The 19,227-nt window shown below is 45.1% G+C and overlaps 1 pseudogene; it reads right to left on the bottom strand.

Annotated features, from left to right (window-relative positions):
• Positions 1-564: 564 nt before the first annotated feature.
• On the bottom strand, positions 565-18,868 carry LOC128339337 (sulfotransferase 6B1-like; annotated as a pseudogene).
• Positions 18,869-19,227: the final 359 nt, after the last annotated feature.

The following is a 19,227-nucleotide window of genomic DNA, read 5'->3' as shown; positions in this document are numbered from 1 at the left end:
CCAATGATTTTTGAAGCATCGGTTGTAGAAACCATATTTCCAGAGATTTCCCCATTCACAACAGGGAAATCACCAGGAACAGAGCTTCCACAGTTACTGATTCAAAACAGCATCAGGACTGCCTTTGACGTTTACAGTAAGGTTCATCTACGTTCTGAGATGAAGTGGATCACTACAGGGTCAGTTGTGGTGCCTCATCTGTGGAGTTATCTCCTGCTGTCCAATCACCTGGCTCCCTCTTTGGTGGCCTTAACAAATCAGTGGAAGACACTGATCCCAGGTAGATGATGGAGTTTTTTCAGATAGATGATGGGGTTTGTTCTTTTAATTTGATCCTCTGCTCTTGTTTTAAAATGCAGTTCCTACTGCTATCTTAATTTCATTTCATTTTGAGATTGGCCAACATCCACACAAACAAACCACTGGTTATATTGCATTTATAACTGCGAACAACAAGACTGAATTACCATATTTCAATTCGTGCACACAAAAAGTCGGAGCAAATTCTTTTTCAGGATACAGTACAGGAGACAGGCAACCCTTCAAAAGGAGTTGTCAGTATCCTCAGACTTTGCAGTAAACCTCATACTTGAGCTTTGCTCCTATTTTTGTTCCTGCAACACTCTCTTCAAATCTTCTATCCATTTCTTGGCTCTGTGATTCTGAGAGGAGACTTTTCCAGTCACCAACAGTTCCTACAACCATTTTGAGAAAGTGGCTAGTTATATTGCATGTTGAGAGGACGTTTTATTAAGCAAGAGTAGTTCTTTGATAGAGGTGATGACTAAGAGAGACAATTTACCTTTAGAGAGGAGAACCTTAATAGACTGTTTCCCATTTACAGTAAATATCAAACAGGTGTTTCACATGCTTTATTACAGAACCATGCAATGTCATCATAAAGGAAAATCCCTCACAAACATGCCTCTGTTTAATAACAAAGTCATAACCTCTTTTAAAAAGAAGATGGGACGTTGGTTCTATTTTGTGATCTGCTCAGCCATTTTTTTTAGGGAGGTGTTTTCAAGAGATTTTTGGAACATAAATCTAACATTTATGAACTGATTTTATTCCAAAAACGCTGTGCATTTTTGAACTATGTCAACAACTGGAAACAGGACAGGTGCTATGAGAACACAGATGTGAAGTATGAATCTTGCTACCTTTTGGAGGTATCCATGGCAAACACCAAATAAGTAGATCAGTGAAGATATGGCCACCTGGTAGGAAACCGTTGGTGAATTCTCTTCCATCCCCAACCCCAGCCAGTTTACCTTTGCGGAAGAAAACATCTCCATGTACTCCATGGGTTTCTGAGCCTTTCTCTTTCATAGCTTTAAAGCTGCTCTTTTCTGCAACACTTTGAATCTCTTCTTCCGTCAGGGAAAACCCAAAGAATTTGGCTATTTTTTTCAATCCCAAATTCAGATTCTATATTTTTAGAAGACAAAAACCAGTACATTATCATTAAATCTGTGATACATCTGTGAAGCTCTGTTAAACCAACTTTATACTTTATACTTAAGGCTAAGAAGGGAGTGGGGGGAGGGGGCGGTCACTTTAGGATCTTCATTTGTATTGTCAGCCCAGCTTCCTCCTGGGTTGTAAGAGCTACTGGTGTGATATAGACCTTAGACCTGCCTTTGTATTTCGACCAAATCAAATAAAATCAAAATTGTGATACAATCAAAGACCAGGAAAAGATAGAGAGAGGGAGAGAGAAAGAGGGGGAACATCAAAATGTACACAGCTAAAATTTTACAATAATAAAACTACAGTAGATACCACAGTTACAATTACTTTATGGGATCTCGAAGCTAAAATAAATAATTTTGCTATGTTATATGAAGTGGTACAATCTTTGTCTGCTAAAAGAATCTGTATATTAAATTCATTAGATCTGTCTAGAAGATCCTTTAGTATAGGCCGCATTAATTCATTATGCAGATCATGATAAAAGACACAAGAGAAGAGAATGCACTTATATGTATTGGACAATATAATTATCATGGTTTCACAACCCTGGCCACTTTAATTTCTGAAGAAACAATCTCCCTGGCTCTGTACTGGAGTGGTCAGAAGACTTATTCAACAATGCATTAGGGACATTCTAGAAGAAACATGCAATCCATTTTCACTGAGAAAAACACACAGGTATGAAAGGGAGTCTGTATGTTCTTGTCAGAGAAAGTCCTTGTACATTGATAACTTCTGCAATAGTTCAGTAAGATACACTGTCTGACTTTCCTAACCCAGAAGACAATGTAAACCTCACCTCCTTCAGTTCTTCATAGCTTATGACCATAACGTTTTCATCTTCCATATAATTGTCCCATTCAACTAAATGGTCAAAGTAGGATCCATAACCCACTGCGGACAGAACAGGGAAATGCGTTGCATGGTGATATCATATTAGATATAGCATTTAAGCACAACACTTCCAAGTTCTCTAGGTATTCTTGACAATTTCCCTCAAACACAGGTCAACACATTTTATTCACATTTCCTTTCATAAATGAATGAATGTAAGATAGCTCTATACATCAGGACTGCTGGCAGAAATGCTGGTGTTATACCAATGTTTTACATAGCATAACCTGCAGATGTTATAAACATTTGTACATTTATCTTTAAATATGCATGTACGTGCATCTGATAACCCTAATTTGACGAGAAATCTCAGAAGCATGAACAAAGATGCACGTACATGGGTGCAGGACATGCCAGTTTTTGAAAGGCAGAACTAGGAATGGTAATGAGCAGAACACACAAAGGATTAATATGTTGCATACTTCCAAAGGCTAGAAGCTGAACAAGTCCTACTGCCACTGTCTGAATGAACTGTACTGGACTTTCTTCAAGGGCAGCTCCATAAAAAATACATTACAGTTGTCAAGCACAGAGGCTGCCATACCATTCATGACTGACCATTTCCTAAGTCTTTAGAGAAGGTGTAGCTGGTATATCAAATGCAACTGAGAGAACAAGCTATTGGCTATAGCTGCCACCATGAAGTTTTCCAAAAAATTTCTTTTAAAGCCCTTTAGCTTGCATCTCCCCCAGAACAGAGGAGGTGCATTCACATATTGGCCAGATTTACCCCAAAGTCCCATGGAGATATCAGGGAACAGTTTACACAAAATTAAGGTTTTTCACAGCGTGTTAGAGTATAGCCAGATTTATATCCGGGATTTTAAAAATCCACTATTTGTGTTGGTTTTTTGGGTCCAAGTTTGCAGTATAGCCTACCAGTAAACCTGAGGTAAAGCCTGCTGTGTGTAGAAGTCCCCACAGATGCAAATAAATAGTAAGTAGGGATGTGCAAAAAATTTCGGGCACAGAACGATCTGTGCCCGAAATGAGCAATTTTGGGTGATTCGGGGCCGAACCGAATCACCCTCGATGTCCCCTGAATTTTTTCTGGCACGAGCCGAATGACCCGAATTTCGGGCACAAAAAATTTGGGTGATTTGGTTCATGGTTGATTTTTGGTGATTTTTTAAAGTTTTAGTGACTTTGGGGCAGTTCGGGGGCATAGCATGGGATCTGGGCAAAAGGAGTGGGGTGGGGTGGTAGTGCCTAATGGGTGCAGGCTACCACCCCAATTTCAGGGGGATTGGGCAAAGGGCTGATTTTTGGTAAATTTCTGAAATTTTCATGTCTTTGGGGCAGATTGGGGCATATTGGGGCATAAAGTGGGGCCTGGGGCAGAATAGTGGGGTGGGGTGGTAGTGCCTAATGGGTGCAGGCTACCACCCCAATTTCAGGGGGTTTGGACAAAGGGGTGATTTTTTGAGAATTTTTGAAGTTTTGGTGACTTTGGGGAAGTTTGGGGGCAGAAAGTGGATCTGCCCCAAAATAGTGGGGTGGCGTGGTAGTGCCTAATGGGTGGAGGCTACCACACCAATTTCAGGGGGATTGGGCAGAGGGCTGAATTTTTGAGAATTTTTGAAGTTTGGGTGTCTTTGGGGCAGATTGGGGGCAGAAAGTGGATCTGCCCCAAAGGAGTGGGGTGGGCTGCTAGATAGTGTCTAATGGGTGGAGGCTACCACCCATCCCCAATTTAAGAGTGATTGGGCAGGGGGTGAATTTTGGTGAATTTATTTTTATGAGGTTTGTCTTCATAAGGTGAAGTGTGCTAAATTGATTACTTCCTCATATTATTCATAGTAAAGGAAAGTGTGAAAAAGTGAAAGTGGGGTCATGAGAGTTGTTTAATTGAAAAAAATCTCATTTGCTATGATACAATGAGAATTCACACCTCAGAAGTTTTTTCTGAGGTGTGAATTCTCATTGTATCATAGCAAATGAGATTTTTTTCAATTAAACAACTCTCATGACCCCACTTTCACTTTTTCACACTTTCCTTTACTATGAATAATATGAGGAAGTAATCAATTTAGCACACTTCACCTTATGAAGACAAACCTCATAAAAATAAATTCACCAAAATTCCCCCCTCTGCCCAATCACTCTTAAATTGGGGATGGGTGGTAGCCTCCAGCCATTAGGCACTATCTACCAGCCCACCCCACTCCTTTGGGGCAGATCCACTTTCTGCCCCCAATCTGCCCCAAAGACACCCAAACTTCAAAAATTCTCAAAAAATCAGCCCTCTGCCCAATCCCCCTGAAATTGGTGTGGTAGCCTCCACCCATGAGGCACTACCACGCCACCCCACTATTTTGGGGCAGATCCACTTTCTGCCCCCAAACTTCCCCAAAGTCACCAAAACTTCAAAAATTCTCAAAAAATCACCCCTTTGTCCAAACCCCCTGAAATTGGGGTGGTAGCCTGCACCCATTAGGCACTACCACCCTACCCCACTATTCTGCCCCAGGCCCCACTTTCTGCCCCAATATGCCCCAATCTGCCCCAAAGACATGAAAATTTCAGAAATTTACCAAAAATCAGCCCTTTGCCCAATCCCCCTGAAATTGGGGTGGTAGCCTGCACCCATTAGGCACTACCACCCCACCCCACTCCTTTTGCCCAAATCCCATGCTATGCCCCCAAACTGCCCCAAAGTCACTAAAACTTTAAAAATTCACAAAAAATCAGGACTTTGCCCAATCCCCCTGAAATTGGGGTGGTAGACTCTACCCATTGGGCACTACCACAGCACCCCAAAATTTTTCCCCTGGGCCCCTTTTTACCCCCCCCGAATCGATTCGGATTCGGATTCAGATTAAATCCGAATCCGAACCGAATCAAGGGTGATTCGGGTGACCCAGATTCAGGCACAAAACAGAACGGGGGTGATTCGGCTCGGGTCCGAGCCGAATCACCCGAAAATCCGAATTGCACGCCCCTAATAGTAAGGCCAAGACAACGACTCACAAATGGAGAACCTGCCACTGCATCATTTTGATTAAATTATTTTAAAAGACCAAAGACATACCTTTCCCATTCATAAAATTAGAGCAAAATTCATCCCATTTTTAATTAGGAAAGCAAAACATGTTATTGCTGAAATGAAAATAAGACACCATTGTGTCTTTTGGATTCCGAATCAGCACCAGTACCTGAAACATGAAAAACAACCATGTTTTAATATTTTGTTGTCAATGTTTTCAAATAATGTTGCTTGTTCTTTTAAAAGAGGCTATGTTAATGCTGAGGATCAAATTCCTATCAATCAATACCCTCATTACATTCAAACACACACAAAACATACACACTCAAGTTATAGTTAGTGTTCATGCTGTGATGTCCTACTATATGAATAAAGCCCAATTCTGAAGCCTCCTAGGACTACAAGTAAGCAAGAGGCTCTCTCTACTCTACTTCCCCTTTGTTAGACTGATAATCTCAGGTTTCACTCTTTCACCTGAGAGACAGACCTCCATCTTCTCTCTTCCCACTTCCTGAGTGTAGCTAGGCATGAGGCATGATAGGTCTTAATCTATCTCTGATGGGTTTCCCTAATAAACTACTTTATTTGGAAGTCTACTCCAGACAACATTACTCCAGAACTCTAGACAACATTTATTAGTGGTGCTCCCATACATGTCCGCTGTAGTTGGGGGAGATAAAGAAATCTCCCTTCCTGAGTGCTCTAATAGCGTTATGGGCCCAGTGAACCCAGAGAACACAGAAATGGCAGAGAAAAAGGCACCGTAACTAAGTGTAAAGCTTGCTGGATTGGAAGGGAGTTCCAGAGAAATCTTAGGGGACATTTTTGCCATGGAGACTGCAGCACAAGGAAAGGCAGCAATCCCAAGGCTGGATGGATTTAATTTTGAAATGTGGTCATTGAGGATGGAGTCCTTTCTCATGGCTCAGGGATTGGAAAGCACCCTGGAGGGAGATAGACTTAAAGCAGCTAGAGAACAAGCCAAAAAGAGAAAGGTCTATGGATTCATCTGCTTGCACGTGAGTGACTCAATAAGTGACTCAATTATTGTTCATTTGAGAAAGACCAGAAGAGCTAAGGAAGCTTGGGAGATTTTAAAATGCCTGTATGCTGGAAAGACAATCAATACTAGCAGTGATCTGACTGTGAGACTGTGCAATATGAAACTCAAAGAAGGACAGAATTTAATTGAGCATGTGAATCCCATTCCGGACATTTCAAGAAGGTGTGAAAGGGAAAATGTAAAAATCCCAGATCAATTAATTATTGGATTTATTTTGAACAGTCTGCCAGAAAGGTTTCAAGTAGAGATGTGCATGAATCAAAAATTGCTATTTCTTTCATGGTCGAATCAAAACCAGCTGTTCTGCTTCAACCACGAATCTGGCCATCATTGAAACCAGGTAGATTTGATTCGGTCTTGATTTTTGAAATAGAATTTGAATAAATTCAACCTGTGCTGTGGGGGGTGGGGAGAGGAGCCTCTGTCTGATATACTTTTAAAAGAAAACAGCGCCAGGGCACCCTGAAATTAATTACCTTTATTGCACAGCCTGCAGCGGTGGCCCAACCCGTCCGTGCCACCATTCCCCTGCAGCCACCGGCTGCTCATGTGAAGAGGCGGTGATCGGCCCACCATCCCTCCCCATGGCCAGCCTGGCCAGCTGCTAGCACTCAAATGAAAACTGCGCTGGGCTTCTTTCAATGGCCTCTGTGCAGGCGCAGGGAGACCACTTAACGAAGTAGCCTGGTGTTCTTTTTTGCTAGAACACTGGTGCTTTTGTGCTAAGCGTTGCTTTTTGTAGGATAAATGAGCCATTTTTGGAAGGGCAGTATAGAAATCGAATAAATAAATTAACAAATAAAGGATGCAGATTGGGCCAAGGACAAAATTGATCGCAAGTCCACAAACAGAAATCTGTTTTTCTATGGAGGCGGTTGCAATTTCATCCACAGAAGCTGAGTACGTATCAGCTGGCCAAGCATGTTGAGAAGCCACATGGCTACCAGGGATGTGCTTGAAATGTGATTCGGCTTCCAATTTCATGGCACCATCCCTTTAAACCCAAGGGCTCACACCACCACTTTAATGTGAAGGACAGCAGGTCCATCCCTGCTCCTCCTCTACTCTCTGCCACTTCCATAGTGTTGGCACTACCTCCAGCTATCAGCGTGCGCAAGCGGGCCATCTCCCAGCTGTGGCGAGCAGAGGAGGAGTAGGTACAGACCTGCTCTCCTCCATGTTAAAGGGGCTGTATGAGCCTAATGGTGCTGCGATTCAGAAGCTGAATTGAGTTTTGGCACATCCCTAATGGCTACATCAGTTACTGTTAGACTTTGGAATTGAGGAGCCAAAGCCAACAGAGATGTTTGAGGACAACCAAGGGTGCATCCAACTCTCACTGATGGAAAGGACTATGTCTCAAACAAAGCACATAGATGCAAAGCACCACTATGTTCAAGATGTTGGAAATGAAGGACTCTGCACTGTCTCATGTCTCAATGATAGAGGGGGACAGATTAGTGAGTCAGAGGGCTAGAGGGGTCAAGACATTGGTCATCCCTTCTCTACTGCTCTGAAACTATCCCTTTGATATGTAGATTGCTACTCTCAGGGACTTCCTGCCTGCCTTGACGCTTCCTGTTTCCCTTTCTTCTCCCTTGCAACACCCCCGCTCCTCTCTCCCTGCATCATGTGTGCAGAGATGCAGAAACCACCCCTCTGCATCCAGCTAGCTAGCTAGATAAGAGACCCTATCTCTCCACTTTACTATCTAGAATGGAGTTCACCAATAAAGACTCCTTACATTGATTGGAAACTATGAACTGGCTCCAAGTTTATTTTACTCTCAGCATACATACATGCCTAGGCAGACTCCGCTGTGTTGTGCCTCAGTGCACCTGGCTGTAATAGAAGAGTATCTTTTACCAGAGAGACTTCCCAACACAAGAGGCACAAGAAAATAAGACCCGGCATTGCTAAAGGGACATCTCATGCTTGCTACCACAAGACCAGCTCATGGTAGCTTAGGAAAAAAACATTTGCATGGCTTTGTTTCACAGCCCAGAAACAGGCAGACCTGGGGACATTATGATGGCATGATTGAGAACAACTCACTTACCTCATTTTGGCAATTGCAGCAGAGCCACCTCTGGTCTGCAAACATATGTGCTTCATATGTACTAGCAAGTATGTTGTTGTTATTGAAACTGACATGTTGAAGAGTGAGCTTGATGCACACCTTTGCCTCTCAGAGACTAGGGGTGTGCAGAAAACTGGTTTTGCTGGTTCTGCTCAAATCTGGATCGAGCCAAATTTGAGCTGACCTGGGATGGTTTGAAATGGAGCCGATCTGGGCCGGTTCAGTTTTGCCCTGGTAGAATGGACCCAGTTCCAGTCCGAACCGAGCCAGTTTGACTAGCTCTGAATTCTACTGGTGAAGGGGAATTCAGTGAGGAGTTACCCTTACCAGTAAAGCAGGTTGTCCTAAAGGTAGAGGAGCTGGGAGGGAAGTAAATAGGTATGGCCACTGGCAGTGGCTCTGGTGGTGGGGACCGTGAGGCAGGGTGGCAGCACCCCCCCACACACACACACACACTGCTGCTGACCTCCCCCAGAGTAGGCAGGTCTGGAGGTGGCCTGCAAATGGCCTCTGCACATGCCCACACAAATGGCCTCTGAGCATGTACGGAGGTCACTAAAATGGCCTCCACACATGCGCAGATGATTGAACTGGGCTGAGGAAGGCCTGAGCCAAGCCACTGCTGGCCCTGCCTACTCTGAGTGAGGATGGGCGTGGGTGAGGGGAGTCACTGCCCCCCATGGCCCCCACGGCCACAGCCAACAGTGGCAGCAATTTAAGTACCTATTTACCCCCTCCTACCCCCTCCTTCCCTCCTACCCCCTTCTAACCTTAGGACAGCCATCTTTACTGGTAAAGCGGAATCCTCAATGGATTCCCCTTTACCAGTATGGTTCCGAACCAGCTGAGTTCAAACTGGGCCCGGTTAGGTTTGGTTCAGACTTGGAACAGCCGAGGACAGTCCAGGTTGACTCCAAACATGTCTAGCTGAGCAAACTCAACATCTAGCCCAGCTCAAACCGAAACAGCTTACATAACCCTCTCAGAGACAACCTGGTCACTATGCATAACTGATCATATGTTTAGAACATAAGAACAGCCTTGCTGGATCAGGCCTAAGGCCCATCTAGTTCAGCATCCTTTTTCACACAGTGGCCCACTAGGTGCCACCAGAAGCCACAGGCAGAAGTTGAGGGCATGCCTTCTCTCCTGCTGTTACTCCCCAACAACTCGTACTCAGATGCATCCTGCCTTTGAGGCTGGAGGTGGCCCACAACCCTCCGACTAGATAAGAACAGCCCTGCTGGATCAGGCCCAAGGCCCATCTAGTCCAGCATCCTGTTTACCTAATCCTAAATTGAGGATGTAAGACTTATGCCCACTGACCTTGGCTTTATTCCTGAAAATAGACTTGGGTAGTGAATGAGAGAAAGGTGAGTGATTATGATCCTTTGGGAAGGTAATTTCTCCATCCTCTGCAACAAAATAGGAAATAGGCAGCAAAGTCGATATCAAGTTGAATAAAATCTTCTCTCTTTAACAACACTGACACTGCATTAACAGCCCTATGCACTTCTGTGGTAAAACATTCTATCTCTAGCACTAATGTTGACTCCATTGATTTAATTAATAGCCTGAGACTGAATGAAACTCTTTAAATGAAAGAATCTGGTTTACACACTGCACAGCAGGCTGCAGATCAAGGTGAGAGGCACGCTAGCTACTTCTGAGCCACCCCCCCCGCCCCAGGCTGCTCATGCTGCTTCCAAAGGTGGGGAGGCTCCAGGGCAGCTGGGCCATGGCTACTACAGAGTGCCATTGCTGGGAGTACATGCTGGGAGTACTGTCACCGGTGTGATTATGCACTCCTTAGCAGGTACAGACACTCTCCCCACCCTGAGGAAGAGCATGGGTGGGGTGTAGAGAGGCAAAGAAGCAGCAGGCATGCCTCTTGCTTTGCCCGCTGCAGAGTATCTAGGAACACAGGAATCTGCCTTATGCCGATTTAGACCATTGACCCATCTGGCTCAGTATTGTCTATGGTGAATGGCAGCAGCTTCTCTGAGGTTCCAGGCAGGAGTCTCTCTCAGCCCTACTTGCAGATGCCAGGAATGAACTTGGGGTTTTCTGCATTCCAGCAGAAGCTCTACCACTGAGATATAGCCCCATCCCTTGATGGGGGATAAGCCAGCAGTATCAAGATCCCTTGACAATCCATTTTCTGTACAGACATGACTTCCATGTAGAAAACTCCATGTATGCCGCCTGAGAAAAGCAAATGCCTGTTCTACTATGTGTACTACAGAGATGTCTGAAGCAGCCCTTCTTTGATTTGAAGGCCTCCTCAGTATTTTTTTTATGTTTATGGGACAATTAGTGGGTCCATTTGATAACATGCATGACATCATTATGGTCTGAAATCAGCTTCAGACCATAAGGTTCCTTTATGGGAGGAGAGCTGGTCTTGCTGCTCATGGTAACAAGCATGAATTGTCCCCTTCGCAAAGCAGGGTCTGCCATGGTTTGAATTTGAATGGGAGACTACATGTGAGCACTGTAAGATATTCCCCTTAGGGGATGGGGCCAGTCTGGGAAGAGCATCTGCATGCTTGCATGCAGAAGGTTCTAAGTTCCCTCCCTGGCATCTCCAAGATAGGGCTGAGACATACTCCTGCTTGCAACGTGGAGAAGTCGCTGCCAGTCTACGAAGGCAAAACTGAGCCAGATGGACCAATGGTCTGACTCAATAGAAGGCAGCTTCCCATGTTCTTATGTTACTAGCTGTATTAGAACAGCAATCATTTCCATGCATGGGATTGGATACACAACCAAGGAAACTAAAGCAGCAACACCACTTGGAACAGTAGCACCTGGTGACTGCTACTGAGATTGCACTTCTAGACTACCTTGTATTAGGCCATATGTCTTCAAGCTACAGGTACAATAATATTTGCAATTCTTAAAACTAAAAAGAAAGACAGTGCCCTTGGGAGTGCAGTGAGGCTTTACATAATCAAAGCCCCCCCCCCCCCCCGGCCCCCAAGGCTAGATGAAATATTTGCTTCCAACCTCCCAAGTCAGAGACATTTTGACTTCTGGGCGCTGAACAGTTCGGAAAGGGTTGTGTTGAAAATGTTCAGACATTTGTAGAAGCTGTTATATATGAATTAAAGGTTTTTGAGCAGTTTGCCTGAGAGGAATAACTGAGCTGAACTACTTGCTGTGCTATTTGTGAATACTATGTTATGAGTAAACTGCATCATAGGTTTACATAAACATAGAATACAAAGTCTACAGAACTGGGCTGTTTGTGGCTGACATGACATGCACACACAACGGGAGAAGGTTGATTTTCACTTATCATTCCTTCTGTAGCCACCTGTGCCTCCTGAAAATATGTCCCCAAGGGTTTCACAGCCCTCAGTCCCCAAGGGTTTCACAGCAAAGGGAAGAGAAAATTGGTGAAAATGCCTCTCCCCCACTTCGTCATGTGAATTGTGAGTCAGCACACTAAGAAGAGTGGATGCCAGCCATCCTTCTTTCCCTTCACATTCAGGAAAGTAGCTTTCCAAATGGAGAGACAAATAAGACTTTTATATGTAGTTACTGGATCAGGAAGTTGAATAGTGGGCTCTCCCCTGCAGTTCAAAGTTAACAGCAGGATCAAGAGCATGTTGGCATGGGCATTTTTAGTTTGGAGAAGGACATGACCCTATTAAACATTAATTTCCTCCAGGAGAGGAATCCAAATTTCTACTCCTTTTATTGTAGAGCCCTGCATGTAATTAAAGAGGGGCTTGTGCTTGACTCTTCATAAGCCCTTTTGAAAAAGTTGATTCACCAAGACAGTGAGGTCATCCACACCACCAGGGAGGGATGGCAGGTGGGGTGGGGGGGGAAGGCAGGGTGGAACCTACCTCCCACACAACAATAGCCAATCTCCTCTTCAGTGTGCCATCGCACATCCACACAACCTGTGCTACGCAGCACAGATCACTGGAGGCCGGGAAAATGAGTCCTGGCCTCCAGGTACCCCAAAATGCACCATACAAGCAGCTCGGGCAGTGAGGGATTCCCTTGTGAGTCATGCGCTCAAGGTGCCTGACTCTGGGTGCATTTGCAAGAAATTTGAAACTGGGGGTTGCTGAACCTGCAGTTAATTTTCCTAACTGTGAATCACATTGAAGACGTTTGTCCCGCCACAGCCCGGAAATCTCTGTTTTCAGGGCAGGAGAGGCCCTCTCTCTTCCTACTCTGCTGTGTCCCCATCCCAGCAATCTTCATAGCTCTTATGTCACCAAACTGTGGGCAAAGCATCAGGATGTCAGCAGGGCTCTTCAAAGGGGCATGCAGAGTGTGATCGTTCCTTTTTGGAATGGACCGTCCATCCTCAGCAGGGAAAAGGCATTTAAATTCTCTTTAAATGGCATGCAAGCTCTTCATAAGAACATTAGAACAGCCCTGCTGGATCAGGCCCAAGGCCCATCTAGTCCAGCATCCTGTTTCACACAGGGGCGCACAAGATGCCACTGGAAGCCCACAGGCAGGAGTTGGGGGAATGCCCTCTTTCCTGCTGTTACTCCCCTGCAGCTGGTATTCAGAGGCATCCTGCCTCTGAGGCTGGAGGTGAACTATTGCCCTCTGACTAGTAGCCATTGATAGATCTCTCCTCCATGAAGCTATCCATACCCCTCTTAAAACCATCCAGGTTGAAAAAATACTTCCGTTAGCTGGTCCTAAATTTCCTGGCAATCAGTTTCATGGGATGACCCCTAGTTCTAGTGTTATGTGAGAGGGAGAAGAAGTTCTCTTTTTCCACATTCTCCACATCATGCATGATTTTAGAGACCTCTATCATGTCTCCCCGCAGTTGTCTTTTTTCTAAACTAAATAGCCCTGGGTGTTGCAGCCTTGCCTCATAAGAAAGGTGCTCTAGGCCCCTGATCATCTTGGTTGCCCTTTTCTGCACCTTTTCCAGTTCTACAATGTCCTTTTTAGATGTGGTTACCAGAATTGTACGTAGTACTCCAGGTGTGGCCACACCATAGTTTTGTATAAGGGCATTATAATATTAGCCATTTTATTTCCAATCCCCTTCCTAATTATCCCTAGCATGGAATTGGCCTTTTTCACAGCTTCTGCACATTGAGTCGACACTTTCAATGAGCTGTCCACCATGACTCCAAGATCCCTCTCCTGGTCTAACAGTGGAATCTAATACTCCATCCATCTAACAGCGATTGCATCGCCGCCCTCATAAGAGCCCCGCAAAAAACAAACAAACAAGAACTTAAGAACAGCCCTGCTGGATTAGGCACAAGTCCCATCTAGTCAAGCATTCTGTTTCAGACATGGCCCACCAGATGCCTCTGGGGAGCCCACAGGCAAGAGTTGAGGGCATGCACTCTCTCCTGCTGTTGCTCCCCTGCAACTGGTATTGAGAGGCATCATGACTCTGAGGCTGGAGGTGGCCCACAGCCACCAGACTAGTAGCCATTGATAGACCTGTCCTCCATGAATCTGTCTAAGCCCTTTTTAAAGCCATCCAAGCTGGTGGCCATCACCACATCACATGGAAAAGAACTCCATAGTTTAATTATGTGCTGTGTGAAAAAGTACTTCCTCTTGTTGGTCCTAAATTCCCCAACCTTCAGTTTCATGGGGTGTTGTGAGAGAGGGAGGAAGATTTCTTTCTGTCCACCCTCTCCACTCCATGCATAATTTTATACACCTCGATCATGTCTCCCTTTAGTTGCCTCTTTTCCAAAGTAAAGAGCCCCAGATGCTGTAGCCTTGCCTCATAAGGAAGCTGCTCCAGGCCCCTGATCATCTTGGTTGCCCTCTTCTGCACCTTTTCCAGTTCTGCAATATCCTTCTTAAGATATGGTGACAAAGGCTGTACACAGTACTCCAGATGTGGCCACACCATAGATTTGTATAAGGGCATTATAATTTTAGTATTTTTATTTTCAACCCTCTTCCTAATTATTCCTAGCATGGAATTAGCCTTTTTCACAGCTGCCGCACCCTGAGTCAACACCTTCAGTGAGCTGTCCACCACGACCCCAAGATCTCCCTCCGGGTCAGTCACTGACAGCTCAGATCTCATCAGCGTAAATGTGAAGTAGGGGTTTTTTTTTGCCCCAATGTGCTTCACTTTACACTTGCCAGCACTGAACCACATTTGCCATTTTGTCGCCCACTCACCCAGTTTGGAGCAATCTTTTTGGAGCTCCTCACAATCTGTTGTGGATTTCACTACTCTAAATAGTTTAGTGTCATCGGAAAATTTGGCCACTTTGCTGCTCACCCCAACTACTAGAACGTTTATGAACAAGTTAAAGAGCACTGGTCCCAGTACTGATCCCTGGGAGACCCCACTTCCTACCACCTTCCATTGTGAAAACTGTCCATTTATTCCTACTCTCTATTTCCTGTCCTTCAACCATTTACCGATCCACACATGAACCTGTCCCCTTATTCCATGACTGCTAAATTTACTGAAGGTGGGGAACGCCTGTGGTGGGGAACTTTATCAAAAGATTTTTGGAAGTCCAAGTACACTATATCAGCTGGATCACCTTTATCCACATGCCTGTTGACACTCTCAAAGAACTCCAAAAGGTTAGTGAGGCAAGGCTCTCCCTTGCAGAAGCCATGCTGGTTCTCCTTCAGCAAGGCCTTTTCCTCTGTATGTTTAACAATTTTGTCCTTAAAAATGCTTTCCATCAATTTACCTGGCACCAAAGTTAAGCTGACCGGCCAGTAAAACTCTCACATAAGCACAATACCTGGAAGCGGGGGGATGCTGAGGGGCACTATTTTTTTTATACCTGGGGGAGAGAGGTCATCATGATTACTTCGTAGGAGGGGATCTGTATATGAGGTAGGACAAATGATCCTGGGGTCTGGCCCGCTGTGACCAAGCATGATCCTGCGATGGCTCACCTCTGTAAAGCAGTTTAGGGGGACTAAACCACACTCCTTCCTCTCTGTTGGCTTGCTGCCCAGGGATGAGAGGGCCAGTCTACTGGGGAGGACCATAGGCTCAAAATCCTTCAGACTTCTGTTGGACTGTGTGCTCATTAATTGAGCCATCCCAAAAAGAGGGGCCCGCTTGTGTGAAGCCCCAATTCTCTCCGGTTAATGATATAAATTTTGCCCAGCAACCCTCTATTCTCCAGGGAAGCCTTTGACAAAACCAAAGGAGAATTGGACACTCCATGTGAATGGGAGTTGCCAGGTGGACAGACTGGGGAAACACCGGGACTGGGGACAGATCTTTACTCTCATTCAGTTTTCCCTGATTCTCACCAGTGTAGTGGTGTATGCAGATCTACTGCCATGGGGCATTGTGGGAGAGGCGAAACCCCAAATCTGGCCCACATGCGTGTCCACATGGCCTAACATTCTCGTGAGAGAGCAGACCATGTAAGATGGGCTTTCATTACACTTTATTAGTGATTCTGCCCGATCCCCCTCTCCCACCCAACAGTTCTTCTCATGCATTTTGAAGGGGTATCCCCATCGCCTTACACTCTGATGAGAGAGCGGTTCACTCAGGAGCAGCATCCAGCCTCATCACATAAGAGGAATCTCTCCTTTCACTGAAGGCAATCTGATCCTGCTGCACAGCATATCTCATGAATAACCTGAAGGGAATGGGTTGAGTCCATCTTTCCCAACATCATACTACTAAAAGTAGACCTGAGCCATTAAGAATTCCTGGGTAGGGCTGCCTTTTAAACCCAACCACAGGTATCGCTACCCTGCCATATTTTACCATCCCAGCAATCTAATGGGGCTTGCCCTGTTTAGGTTACAACCACAACTGCATGTCCTTGAACATACATCTGTATCGCTTCATTTTCAGAGAGCAAAGCACATAGTGCCTATCTTGCCATCCCATCCCCTTTTTCTCCTGATTGCAAGGAGAGGGTAACAAGGGACAGAGTGGGAAGAGGGCATGCCCCCATGTAACTTTCACATTTGACAGACTGACAAGTTTGGAATGAAATATGGTAGAGTTCCTGTTTCCAGGCAACTGCTTTATTAGATCATCGTAGACAGGGGGCAGGGCAAGTGCTCAGAGAACCAGTCAGTAAGAAGCACCGCAGGCATGGAGCGGGTGTGATCCCGGGTAGGTCTGGGCCACCATCTCTATGATTATTGTTCCAGAAACAGCGTGAAACTGCAGTAATGGTGGCATCCACATTTGGATGTAATGCTGCCACCACAAAATTTCAGGTTGGGGTGGTGAAACTCACTAGAAACTCACTATGAACTGGTTTCAATTTAGAGTTTGGTGAAGGAAACCACAGGTCTCTTTTGCCAGGAAACTGCAGTTTCACACATTTGGACGGACACAAATTGCAGCCTTTGCCCCATTTAAATGTGCTTTCATGTTATGTGCACATGCTGCCTCTGTGTGCACTGGGCTTCCCTAGCCTGAGTCGGGCTGCTAGTGTGAATCATCTCAGGGAGTGCTGAGTGTTCTCTGCTCACGTCTTTCCCCCTTGCTTAGCGCTAGTCATCTTTGTTGTCATACTAACCTTAAATTTGTCTGGATCCCCAAGCTCAAGACGTGGAGTCATTTCCAGTTCCTTTTCAAGAGCAATTCTCTTTTTCATTTGCTCATCCGTATATTTTGCAGCTGTACTTTCCAAGCTGTTTAGAATGTGATCAAGCCAGTTAGTGCCTGCAAAGGATGGAAAATATTTGGAGTAAACACGTATGGCTGGCACACACATCTGCCCTTTGATCATGCTGTTCTTTTAAACAATTTCTTCTATGGGTCCCTGTTTCTTAAGGATACAATCCATTCCTTTTCTCTGGCATACTCTGCCAGTACAACCCTCCCCTCCAGTGATAGCATAGGCAGCTGTGCTTCAGAAAACTCCAAACCCACCTGGAGGCCACGGATTACAATCATAGAACTACTACCAGAGCTTCTTCACTCATAAGAATAGAAGAAGATGCTTATGGGATCAGGCAAGGCCTATCCATGTTACATCCTGTTCTCCACTGGATGCCCCAGGGAAGCCCAGAAGCAGGAGATGAAGGCATGCCCCCTCTCCTTCCATTGCTCCCATGCAGCTGGTATCCTATAGCCATCAAGCCATTAATAGACTTGTCCACCATGAATCTGACTCCAGAATAGTCAGTTAATGATTAGGGCATTGTGGGCAGCAGCTGTTGGCCAGATTACTTCTCCCAGTCATTGCATCATTGGTGGAAGGAGGCAGCATGGGAACAAACCTCTAGATCCCTGGATCTCAAAATGCCTGTGGTAAGTGGATCTGTGATTGTGTAAGTATTGTGACTGTGTAAGTAAGTATAATTTATTTATCTTATTTATTTATTTATTTCTATGTGTAAACTGCCCTGAGCCATTTTTGGAAGGGCAGTATAGAAATGGAATGAATGAATGAATGAATAAATAATAAAATAAAATAAAATAAAATAAAATAAAATAAAATAAGTAAGTACCATGGCCCATACTGGACTGTGCATTAAAGTGAAAGTCAGAATTGGATCTGATCTGAGACAATCCGACTCTAAAAATATCAGTTTGGGGTTCTTTGGATGCTTCTCAATTTCAGGGTCAGGATCGCACAAACCTTTGTAAAAGGTTTTTAAAGTAACCACAGATGATAACTGAACCCAGAAGAAAAGTGCTGGGGTAGTGATGTTACAACAGAGAAACTAAGGGGAAGTTACCTCACACCAGTGAATTGCAGGAGAAACCCAGAAATCAGTTGCTTGTATTTGTCTGTTTTAAAAAAGCTTTAAAAGCTTTTTTAAAACTTTAAAAAAACAGATATGCACAGGCAGGCAAGCAGTTGGGCAGACAGAGGGCTGAAGATGCCCTCCCGCCTAAGCGATGATCACTAAGAAGAAGAAAGAGCACACTCTTGCCACCATTTGAAGATTTGGAAAACTCCATTATTACTAGCCGACCCTGCACAGAGCATCTGTGCGCTCTTTGGGGCCACGGTTACCTCTTCCCCCCACCTTCTGCCCCAGTCTCCACTTCCAGGCCCAGCCGCCTCTCCTCCCCACCGCCTCTTCTGCCCCCGCACTTTCTTTCCCCCCTCCTGGGCCTTGCCTCCATGGACGGGCCAGGCCCGCCACCGCCTCTGGCCTCTGCGACCAGGCCCGCCGCTGAGGCAACCAATCCTCCTGGGTGCGCCTCAGCCAATCAAGCTGGGCTCTGGGACGCACATTCCAAGGCACACCCAGGAGAATTAATATAATAGATTTTTTGAAAAGGGTTGGAGAAGTCTAAAGCGACCTGGCGTGTGCATATTGGGGTTCACTCTTTCTCTCTGAACCTCTCTGATTCAGGTAAAATGGGACAATATCTGCTTTTACCAAGCCAGTTTTGCACAGACTTAGTGCTTATGATGTCATTTTCATATTGCTCCATGCTTGCATCATTCTTTTGAAGTGTTTTTATTTGTATTTTTCATACCACACATTGAATAAGCTCTCCCCTCCTTCAGCAAGTCTAATGCCCCCACCCCATACTGAATAGGATATCGGACTATAGGAAAAGAAATCCAAGTTTTCTTGGAAAGGCTCTAACATGGACCAGAATAATCACATCCACTGTTTATAAGCTGATTAGAAGGGTAGTAAAACATTTACAGTGGCTGACATTGTGCCTAATGGTGTAGAGGTGCAGCCTGCAAACTACCTCCTCAGTGCTTAATAATGAGAGCCAGCGTGGTGTAGTGGTTAGAATGCTGGACTGGGACCGGGGAGACCCGAGTTCAAATCCCCATT

Source organism: Hemicordylus capensis, chromosome 1 (assembly GCF_027244095.1).
Source record: "Hemicordylus capensis ecotype Gifberg chromosome 1, rHemCap1.1.pri, whole genome shotgun sequence".
Classification (NCBI taxonomy): Eukaryota; Metazoa; Chordata; class Lepidosauria; order Squamata; family Cordylidae; genus Hemicordylus; species Hemicordylus capensis.
The sequence above is the reverse complement of the archived record's forward strand: the minus strand, read 5'-3'. Positions and strand labels throughout refer to the sequence as shown.